The sequence below is a fragment of the Megascapheus bottae genome, chromosome 7 (assembly GCF_031878675.1).
Source record: "Megascapheus bottae isolate mThoBot1 chromosome 7, mThoBot2.hap1, whole genome shotgun sequence".
Classification (NCBI taxonomy): Eukaryota; Metazoa; Chordata; class Mammalia; order Rodentia; family Geomyidae; genus Megascapheus; species Megascapheus bottae.
The window spans coordinates 24,671,601-24,683,626 of record NC_143515.1 but is presented as its reverse complement, the minus strand read 5'-3'; the positions used below and the strand labels follow the sequence as shown (position 1 = coordinate 24,683,626).

The window sequence follows — 12,026 nt, the reverse complement described above, 5'->3', positions numbered from 1 at the left end:
GAAGAACATGAGCAATTTTAATGTCATTGAGTAGACAGACTACTTCACTTATTTAGATAATGCAATCATGGAAAAGTATTTTCACATGATGACAAGGCTTTTTCCTAGGTAGAACAGGTAAGAGAACTGATCCTTAGTGTGCATAGGAGACATTTCTCTTGCTGTACCAGAACAGATCACACAGTTGGGAGAAACTTGAGGCCGTCTGGTCTGGGTAAAGTGGTTGGGATGAGTGTAGCCAATTTCTACTCTGCAGAGATCGGGGTAGCAGCTATTTCCTGCTATCGTTCATGACTGTGCAACCAAATAACTTTCAGTAATAAAGAGGAGGAAGGAAAAGAGTTTAATGCATTCATAAGAGTAGAGATGATACCAGTAGTGTGGAAGAAATTTGTGAAACTTCCCCATGTTTTAAAAAGGAAGGAGTTAGGCACACTGCCGAACCACACAGATATTGGTGCAACAATTCTGTCACTTCCACTGGCAAAATGGCTCCTGATATATGTCTGGAGCAAGATGTTTATGAGACCCTAATAATGCCTCATAGGGGACAGGCAAGATACACATCCCTTTATCACACCTCTCAAATAGACCTTCACTCCAGGGTCAGTGGCTTGACAAGTGAGCCTACAGATAATGCAGGAACTGAGACTCTCATGGCTAGAAAAGAGAATAGTTCAAGGAAGTTTTATCTCAGTTATACTGAAAGATAATTATAGCATGAAAGAGAAAATTTGTCATTGCATAGAATTCAAAATTTCAGTCAGTAGAGAAGGATTTGAGGTGTATTGTTTTTTTTCCAAAGAGAGCAAGGAGAAAACAGACCAGGCATTTAATTCAGAAACAAGCAGTATAGCATCAAGAAAATGAACATTACCTCCTGCCCTAGAAATCTCAGGTGTATTCAGATACCAACCTGGTACAAAGAGTAGAGGGGATTTGAGTTATTTAAAATTAGTGTGGGTGGAGCCGAAGGACATTGTCCTCTTCTGGGTGCATGGGGCATGAATATGTTCTTGACTGCAGCTCAGCCCATCAACCATTATTGTGTAAATTCAAGCCCGAGCAGCAATTTCTTTTTTTGTTGTGTGGATAATGTATAGAGGTGTTACAGTTACACTTGTCAGGTGCCTTACATCATGCACATTAATACCCCTTCTCATGCTTTTGTCCCCATTACCCTCCTCCAAGCCCCCCCAATCATCTCTTTCCTCCACTTCTCTTCCATATTTCAAATAAACATACATACAATATGCCAGGTAAAAAGTCATAAAGGTAAAAAAAGAGAAGAGAAAAATCATAGTGCATTAAGAACAAAAATCATACAAGATGAGCATAGACCAGGCCAGCAAGCGGCAGAAGCCAGATGCAGGAACCAGTGCAGACCAGACCAGCAAGCAGCGGAACCCAGACGCGGAGCACAGGCGGTGGCTGAGATCCAAGGGGAGTGATTGATCCTCCAACACCGTGGAGCAGCTGACAGCCAAAGCCCAGCGGGTAGCCCAGTGGGTAGCCCACGGGTCCCCAAACCCATTGGGAAAGCAGAGCTGGTGGTGAGCTATAGAATTTATCTCAGACCCCTCCACCCTGTCCGAGAAAGACTGGCAAATTCAGGGGTAAAGGAATTTAGAATCCTGTCCCTTCCCTCAACAGCCCCTTCCCCCAGGCAATTTACTGGAGACTAACAGGTGGGCGGGCACTAAAACCCAAAACCCCACCAAAGGGGTGGAGGTGTCCCTGCTACCACACACCCAACAGGTTCCTCTCCCAGGCCACTGGATCTGAGAGTGGGGGGCGCTAAGGCATGCCTTCCAAAAGCGAGTGGGGTTTGCGAGAGTCAAGGAGCCAGCATCTATCCCACTCAAATCTTGAGCCAGGCACCCTCCAGCTGGGAATCCCCAGCAAGACAGCACCAAGGGGCCCCCCCATGATAAGAGACTCTGGTCAAAGCTGCGGAAACAAAGCAGGGAACTGAAGGGCAGACCAGTAGCCTGCTCACTTTCTGAGAATCAGAACGGCGTGGCCCTGCCCTTGGAGCCCACGTCCTTGGCTGGGCCCCGCCTCTTGGAACAGAGAAGAAACCAGCTGGTCCAGCTGAGAGCTCCTGGAAACCCCCAAACTCCAGACCCTTGTCTGGGGGCCCGCTCCTGGAAACAGCACAGGAAAACCAACCATCCACCCAGTGCGCTGAGACTGAAGAGCACAGCTCCATCCCAGTGCCCACTGTGAGGCCACTGGCTGGGCTGAGAGCTAGTTGTGCAGCAGCATACAGCCTCTGGGAACAGGCCAAACACCACAAAAACTGCAAACTCTGACCCAGTCAGCAGAGGAATCAATTTGGCTGAGAACCACAGGTATACACAGATTCTCAGAACCACCTGTCCCAATCCAAGTAAACACCTCCACCTACCAGCCACAGAGCGAACCTACAACAACAGTTCTCAATGCCTAGAAGAGCACAAAGATGAATTATGATATACATAAATAATCAAAGTCCCACACCAAGCCCACAGGGAAACAAGTTCGAAGGGGTGAAAGAGATGTCACCATACCAAGAAATGACACCTGAAAAGACATGAAATATGACTCAAATCAAGGAGATGATTTTGGAAATGAAGGCTGAATTCCAAAAACAAAAGGAAGAAATTTCCAAGGAACTCTTCGAATTCAAAAAAGAAGTGAAAGAAAAGTTCAATACCCTCTCAGCAGACTTATCAGCTCAGTGTCCACACTTCAAGCAAAAATGGAGGCATTAAGCAGCAGCTTTACTGAGATGGAGAATAGAACATCAGGAACAGAAGATAAAACACAAGAGCTGGAGTGGAGAATCACCACCTTGGAAAGATTAGTCAGAATCCACCAGAGAGAACTCCAGGAAATGGCAGATGCAGCAAAGAAGTCTAACCTTCGCATAATAGGGATTGATGAGGGTGCAGAATTTCAGGGCAAAGGAATGCAACCGTTATTCACCAAAATCATAGCAGAGAACTTCCCCAACTTCAAAATGGAAAATACTCACATTATTGAAGGTTTCAGGACCCCAAACAGACAAGATCCTAGAAGGAACTCATCTAGACATATCATATTAAAGACACTAGACCCAAATACCAAGGAATTGATCTTAAATGCTGCAAAAACAAAGAAAGAGCTATACTACAATGGGAAAAAATTCAAATTACAACAGATCTCTCCATACAAACCCTAAAAGCAAGAAAAGCTTGGAAAAATATCTGCCAATCCAGACTGATATATCCAGCAAAACTAGCATTTACATTAGAAGGAGAAACAAGAATATTTCACTCCAAAGAGAAGCTTTATGAATGAATATGTGCACACTAAACCAGCGTTACAAAGAATACTAATTAATCGAGAACAAATTGTAGAACATCAAGAACCCCCATCAAGAAGCAAGTACCTATAATTCACTAAACACAAAAGGGGGAAAAAGAGAGAGAAAGAAATAAATAGTGACAATGGACACTGACGATTTTTCCACTCCAATGCACCATGCAAAAAAGCAGGAGTAGAAATCTTAATCTCCGACAAAATTAACTTCTCAGTAAAATCAGTACATAAAGATAGAGACGGCCATTACATATTAGTAAAGGGTACAATCCCATAATATTACAGTTATAAACATTACTCCCCCAACAAGGGAGCACCCAAATTCGTCAAACAAACTCTCTTAGAATTACAGAACAAGATAGACTCAAACAAAATCATAGTGGGAGACCTTAATACACCACTCTCAACAAATGACAGGTCAACTCAACAAAAGTTAAGCAAAGACACCATCGACTTAAACGACACCATACCCCAGCTGGGCTTAACAGATATACACAGTCTTCCACCCAACGGTGAAACTTTTTACATTTTTCTCAGCAGCACATGGAACACACTCCAAAATAGATCATATAATAGTACATACAGAAAACCTAAGCAGATACAAGAGGACTGATATAATCCCATGCTTTCTATCAGACCACAGTGGAGTCAGACTAATTCTGAGCAATGCAGTCAAAGTCAAAAAACATTCAATCACTTGGAAACTGAACAACACACTTCTGAATAACTCCTGGGTAACAGATCAAATCAGGAAAGAAATCAAAAACTTCCTTGAATGTAATGACAATCAAGAAACATCACAAAGGAACTTATGGGACACAGCAAAGGCAGTTCTAAGAGGCAAATTTATCACACTAAGAGCACATATTAAAAAGACAGAAGAAGAGCATGTAAATAACCTAAAAAAAACCCTGAAACACCTAGAGGATCAAGGAAAAGTTAATTCTAAAACAACTAGAAGGACAGAAATAAAAATAAAATCAGAAATATCAGAGATTGAAATAAGATCTACTATACAAAAAATTGATAAATCAAAAAGTTGGTTCTTCGAAAGAGTCAACAAAATAGACAGACCCCTGGCAAGATTAATCAAAAAAAGGAGAGGAGAGACTCAAAGAAACAAGATTAGAGACCCCACGGGAATAATCACAACTGATTTCTAAGAAATTCAGTCCATAATGAATAAGTACTACCAGGGCCTATATTCAAAGAAACAAGAAAATCTAGTAGAAATGGATGATTTCTTAAATAAGTATAGGTTACCCACACCAAATGACAATGAGGTAAACAAATTGACTGAACCAATCTCTTACAATGAAATTGTGGAAGCAATCAGGGAAATGCCAACCAAAATGAGCCCAGGTCCAGATGGTTTCACTGCAGAATTCTACAAGATGATTAAAGATGAAATAACACCTATACTCTTGAAACTCTTCCGAGAAATAGAAACAGAAGGAGGAATACCAAACTCATTTTATGAAGCTAATATTACTCTCATCCCCAAACCAGGGAAAGACCCAACAAAAAAGAAAACTACAGACCTATTTCTTTAATGAACACAGACCCAAAACTCCTCAATAAAATCTTAGCCAACAGAATCCAGAAACAAATTTAAAAAATCATACACTATGATCAAGTAGGCTTCATCCCACAGATGCAAGGCTGGTTTAACATTCGCAAATCAATCAATGTAATACATCACAACAATAGAGCTAAGGATAAGAATCATATGATAACTTCTCTGGACACAGAGAAGGCATTTGACAAAATACAACAGCAATTTATGTTGAAAGCACTAGAAAAAATAGGAATAAGAGGTACATGTCTCAAAATAGTGAAAGCCATATATGAAAAACCTACAGCCAGTATTATACTAAATGGTGAAAGACTGGAACCATTCACCTTAAAATCAGGAACTAGACAAGGATGCCCATTCTCTCCACTTCTCTTCAATATAGTGCTGGAACCCTTAGCCAGAGCAATAAAGCAAGAAAAGGACATCAAAGGGATCCACATAGGGAAAGAAGAAATTAAACTATCCCTATTCGCAGATGACATGATCCTCTACATGAGTGATCCAACAAACTCCACTCCCAAACTTCTAGAATTAATAAACTACTTTAGCAAAGTGGCAGGATACAAAATTAACCTTCAGAAGTCAGTAGCCTTCTTGTACAGCAACAATACACAAACAGAAGGCCAAATCAAGAAAATGATCCCATTCGCAATAGCCCCAAAAGAATAAAATACTTAGGAATATACTTCACCAAAGATGTAAAGGAATTATTCAATGAAAACTACAAAAGCCTAACGAAAGAAATTAAAGAGGACACTAGGAAATGGAAAGACATCCCATGCTCATGGCTAGGGAGAACCAACATAGTGAAAATGGCTATACTGCCAAAATTGATATACAAATTCAATACCTATCAATGCAATACCCATCAAAACCCCAAAGACATTCTTTACTGAAATAGAAGATATAATTCAAAGATTCATATGAAACAAGAATAGACCTAGAATAGCCAAAACAATTCTCGGCAAAAAGAGCAATGCTGGACGTATTACAATACCAGACTTAAAACTCTACTATAGAGCCATAATAACAAAAACTGCTTGGTATTGGCAGAAAAACAGACCAGAAGATCAGTGGAACAGAATAGAAGACCCAGAAATAGAACCACATACCTATAAGCAACTTGTATTTGACAAGGGAGCCAAAGATATACAGTGGAACAAACACAGTCTATTTAATTACTGGTGCTGGCAAAACTGGGCAGCCACATGCAGAAAACTAAAAATTGACCCTAGCTTTTCGCCATGCACAACCGTTTACTCAAAAGACCTCAACGTCAGACTGGAAACCTTGAAACTGCTGCATGATAAAATAGGAGAGACACTGGAACTCATAGGCACAGGTAAAAGATTCCTAAACAGAATCCCAGGGTCACAACAGATAGGAGAGAGACTCAATAAATGGGACTACCTAAAAATAAAAAGTTTCTGTACAGATAAAAACATAGTCTCAAAATTAGAGAGACAGCCCACCAACTTGGAAAAGGTATTCTCCAATAATACATCTGACAAACGCTTTATATCCAGTATCTACAGGGAGCTCAAGAAATTCATCCCCCCAAACCCAATAAACCATTCACTAAATGGGCAAGGGAACTAAAGAGAGACTTATCAGAAGAAGAGATTAAAATGGCAGAAAAGCATATGAGAAAATGTTCATCATCTATGGTCATAAAGGAAATACAAATAAAAACAACCCTAAGATACCACCTTACCCCAACAAGAATGGCCAAGATTTTGAACTCAGACAATGACAGTTGCTGGTGGGGTTGTGGAGAAAAAGGAACCCTACTACACTGTTGGTGGGAATGTAAACTAGTTCAGCCACTCAGGAAAGCAGTGTGGAGCTTTCTTAAAGAACTGAAAGTAGACCTTCCCTACCATCCATCTACCCTAAACATCATAACCCAAGATATCTTAAGGATACCTGCTCAGCTATGTTAATCTCTGCACTATTCACATTAGCCAGGTCATGGAAACAATCCAGATGCCCTACTGCAGATGAATGGATACAGAAAATGTGGTATATATACACAATGGAATTCTACATAGCCAACAGACAAGATAAAATAATGGCATTCACAGGGAAGTGGATGAATCTAGAGTGAATCATGTTGAGTGAGACAAGTCAAGATCTAAGGAACAAAAGGCACATGGTATCCTTAATATGTGGCTATTAAATCCAAAGAGTACAAGATCGAGGACTCAATATCTGCATACCCAATGCTATGGACATGGTAATGGAAATACAAACATAACTATATAGATATAAAAACCTATGACTCTGTAGATATGTTTTATTTTCTAAAATTAATATGTTTCTATGACATACAAACCCTTAGCCTAATTTTGATTAAGTTCTTAATACTAAGTCCCCATGATTGTAAATAGAGATTCCCTTATTGAACACTTGTTTGTTAAACCTGTCATTTAAAACATGATGTAAAAATCAACATTAATAAAGAAAAAACATCACACAAGATAAAGCTCTTGTTTCAATATCCTCGAGATCCTTTCATTTAGTCTCATGCTATATGACCTTATGTACCCAGGTACTGAGCTATTGTGATCATCTGCTAGGAGAGTAGTAGATGGGTACAATGATTATTACAAATGAAGAAATCATGGAGCCTATGTTTCTTTGGGTCTGGCTTACTTCACTTAGTATGATTTTTTCCAAGTCTTTCCATTTCCTTACACAGGGGGCAAGGCAATGTCATTCTTTCTGATGGCAGCATAACATCTTGATCCAGTCATCTAGGTTGGTTCCATATCTTCACTATGGTAAATATGTCAAGCAGCTATTTCTGAATGAAATATACAATTCAGTGTAATTCAGGTGCTATAGTCATATTCATCCTCAACTTTCTGTGTGTTTCATACACAGCAAAGCTGTACAATTATATTTTTCAGTTCTCTATGACTGGAAATTTATGCCCTCAATGCTTTCCCATTAATGGATAGAACCACAAATATTTTCAAAATAAAGGTTTCAATATATATCTCACACTTCAGCACTTTCTCTAAAACTGAGACTAGTTTCCATACCAGGATTTAAATTCAGTGTAACAGTTCCATAATGTTTTGTTATACTAAATAATTCAATTAAGGTAGGTAATGAACTAATTATTCTTCCCCCGATTTCTTTGTAACCTTGGCTTAGAAAAATCAGCTTAACATTCTGACATTTGGAAACTGTGTTTAAAATGACTATAGCAAAATGAGAGTCCTTAATAAATTCCATCATCACCCAGGTATTTTGAGATAGTAAGTGCTAGTCAGCTCTAATCAAGGAGTGTTGAGAAGTTGAGGTGCATTTAATGTCCTTACTACTCGGATGTTTTGTTAGGACCTGCATGAATCATTTCCAAACACTTCAAAACAACTTGGTTTGTATAGATGAGGGAGGAGCTGTGCACACAGATGTGATTATTAATGATGCTTGGTAGTCCTTCAGTTTCATTGGAGGAAACTGTATAAATCCCTGACTCACATGCCACCAATGCAAATGTGGTATGTGCAGTCCTGTAATAACTTGTGTATGCTACTGCGATGGATCAAAATGGATAGAAGGAATGAAGTCACTTTCAGGACCCTCCAGACAAAGACAACATTTTTATATGTGGCAAAGGGGTTCTAGGGTTGCTGATATATGTCTTATTGGTCCTGAAGAGATGAGAAACCTACCATTGTGTAACTTCTCTGTGAAGATGTCTCTAAGAATAATATTATTGAGGTAATTATGGGGGTAAGTTAGGATATTTGGGGGTCACCATATACGTTTCTATTCCAACCCATCCTCAATTTTCTCAACCTCACCAAGTTTTGAGGCCCACAAATGCATATTTCTTGGATGTAAGTATAAATGTATTTCCTAAAACCTGAGAAATACAGAGATAAAATAAGATAAGGAAAGCACACTACATTTGAAGTAATGGTAATTTATGAGATGACTAAGAGCTGAAGGAATCATTTTTCTTCTGTCACCTGTTCTCACAGGAAACAAGTAATTTCTTCTTGAGTGAGCTTGGGTAACACCGACAATATATTCACATATTTTTGGATACAAATCAAAAACTTAAATTAGGAGTTTTAGAGATAAGAAAATGTATCAAGTGGGAAACAGTTAAAAATAATAATGCAGCTATTCAATGAGGCTTTAAGCTGATTTTTGAAAAGCAATGGATTAGATATGGAAATGCTAATAAAACAATTATTTCAATAGTAACAGTTATTGTTAAATATTAACAATGAACCCTTAAGACATTTTATATGAAATGATCCAATTGTCTTATGAAATAAAGAGAATAATCTTGAACATTTCAAAGAAGGATGACATCGGGGGAGGGACACAGAACTCAAAGGAATGAGTAAAGTGGACAATTATTTTTTTTTATCAAATGCAGTTCTGCAGATTTGATGCCTCACCATAAACACAAATTAGTTTTCTAATTAAAACAGTTATTTAAAACTCGACATGAATCATTTCTTGTGGCCAGAAAATGCTAAAATGGGTTTTATGATGCCATAACATTTTATTGTGAAATACTTCAAGTACAAGCAAAAGCCTACTCATTTAAGTTTAGAAGGGAAGGGAAGTGTTGGGAGGGATGGGAAGAAGGATGATGAAAGGAGTGATGCTGATCAAAATGCATGGTACTTATAAGCTGATAGGTTGACTGGTAATCCCTGTGTATAACTATTGAAAGGTAATTTAAAAATAGTGAATAAATAAAAAGAAATATTAATACTTGTTTAATTTTTTCAATTATTTCTTTAGAATCATAGCAAAAATGGCCCAAGATTCCTTATTCCATTAACCACATTCATATATGAGGTATAAGCTAATGTGCCTGAAATGGTATATGATTCTGTCTGACTTAAGATTATTTAAAGGGCAGACTATAGTTCATATTATTCTTCAATTTTTGCTATTCACACAGTGAAACTGTGCTATGCCTCTTAGCTACTTACTCCTCTAGACTGAAGGACTTTCTACCCGGTTACTGAGGTGTAAGAATGGAAAGTCAACCCTATGGACCCTGACTTTTGTGAAAAAGGCTTTCCTGAGTTACACCCACTTCTACAACAGCCTATTCAATTGACAGGAATTGGGGGCAGTGAACATGTAATATTGCAGCCCCTTCAACCAACTAACGTAACCTCTGAATCTATCTCCGCTTCAAAATTCCCTACAAAGGGACTGATGAGAACAGTGCCAGTACAATCCCAGTCTAACTATGAACAAGTATTACATATATTTAGATGAATGAACATTCTGCAATAAAACAACACTGCATTCTTCAGAAATATTAATGAATGGATGGCAAAGAAAATCTAGTGATTAGATAAGAATAAAGGAACAGGAAAAGGGAGTGATACGGGAAATTTTTCAGTGTAAGGAATTATTGGATTAATTTGTAATTATAACATGGAGATTAGAAAGGAGCAAGCACTATTCTAGGACCTATATTAATATTTCAATAGATCATTCAATCTCCTGGAGTCAAATATGGTTATCCTAATTGAAGAAAACAAGTTACAGAGAAGCTATGTAATCTCCCAGGTAGCAGAGGAAGAGAAAAAGCTATTATTGGACCAAGGAAGTTTTCTTACAGATTCATTATTTTTACAGAGTTCCTCTTACTCATCCTCTATCACAATCCATACCCTTGGTTTGGTAAAATGTAATGCACTCATCACCAATTGTGATTGAAATTATAGCAAAATAAAACTATGTTTTACTGTTCAAAGTGATCATTTTTATACCAAATAGCTGAAAATTACTTGGCGGTAGGTAGTAGCTTATAGGATGCAAATACTGCAAGACAATGAGGCAGTAGTTTAGCAAGTATAATATTCAATAACAATTTGATAGAGGTATTTTTGTCAGATATTTCTACTTTGTTTTGATTCAAGCACATGAAAAATATTGGTAACAGCAATTACAGTACAATTCTACTTACCCATTTTCAATTGACCAATAAAATGATTTAGAAATAACCCACCAGCCTTTTGTTCTCATTTTCATAGCAACGGTGTCTCTTTCATTACTGATGTCATTTAGTGTTGTTGTAGTAACATCTCATGTATATTTAGATTGTCTCTTGAGAGTACTTGAGCCTTTAGAACTTGGAGCTAACTAGAGAAAATTTTCCTTGGAACCTTCCTCCAGGCTAACAACAAAGACACACATCTGAACATATAGGCATCAACACACTAGATACACTGAGTGGAGGGCTGATGGGGGAAAATACAAGTGAATTAGGACCTGTGCCTTGATTTTGTAGGAAGTAGATGTATTAGTCAAATAAAGAAATAAAGACACTGTACATTTTATACATGTTAATTGTACACATTTGCAATATGTGTAGAATTTATTGTCACCGTATTCAGTCTCTGACCCTTTTCCTTCTCTCACCCCCTTTTCTTCTTCCACATACTTACTAACCTCCTTTTATGTTTAAAATCCTTTAGATTTTCCCCTTTAAATTGAAGGTATGAGAGTAAACACAGGACACTTGCATTGTGGAAAATGGCTTATTTCATTCAACAATACTGCAGAAGGCTTCCCACATTTACATGTCATCCTTTCACAAGAACTATGCTAGTCTTCTCTTTATTGTTCCAATTTTAATATGTGTGCTGCCAGAGCACACATGAGGAAAAAATCTAGTCAACAAGCAACTCATTCAAATGCATAAAGTCCAGCTAACTTGCACTTATTCCAAACATGGGTGGTAAGACCAACATGAAGAGAACATGATAGTAAAAGCTTAGGAAGATGGGTTTTTCCAGTGGAGTTGTTTCATCTTTGTCCTAGTTGGGGGTTAGAGTACTACTAATAGTGGAGAAAATCATTGCAAGTGGTTACAGAGGTAAGTGGTATGACCAAAGATAAATAACTGACAGCAATGTGAAGAGTCTTAGGTATTTCATACGAAAAGCACTGCTACCAGAGCTACTGAACATAGCTAGAAGGAGCACACTGAACAAGTAGGATAAGCACAAAGAGCAGCTTTCATGTGGATTCGGCAGGTAGAATAACTAAATCTAATTTGCTGACACAAATGGGACAGATACAGGGAGTGGCAGCAATCTTCCAG

The 12,026-nt window shown here is 38.2% G+C and overlaps 1 non-coding gene across 1 annotated transcript; it reads right to left on the bottom strand.

Moving 5' to 3' along the window:
• Window positions 1-11,474: 11,474 nt before the first annotated feature.
• On the bottom strand, window positions 11,475-11,577 carry LOC150060475 (U6 spliceosomal RNA). The gene has a single exon (XR_016536356.1). It is a non-coding gene; the product is annotated as a U6 spliceosomal RNA (small nuclear RNA).
• Window positions 11,578-12,026: the final 449 nt, after the last annotated feature.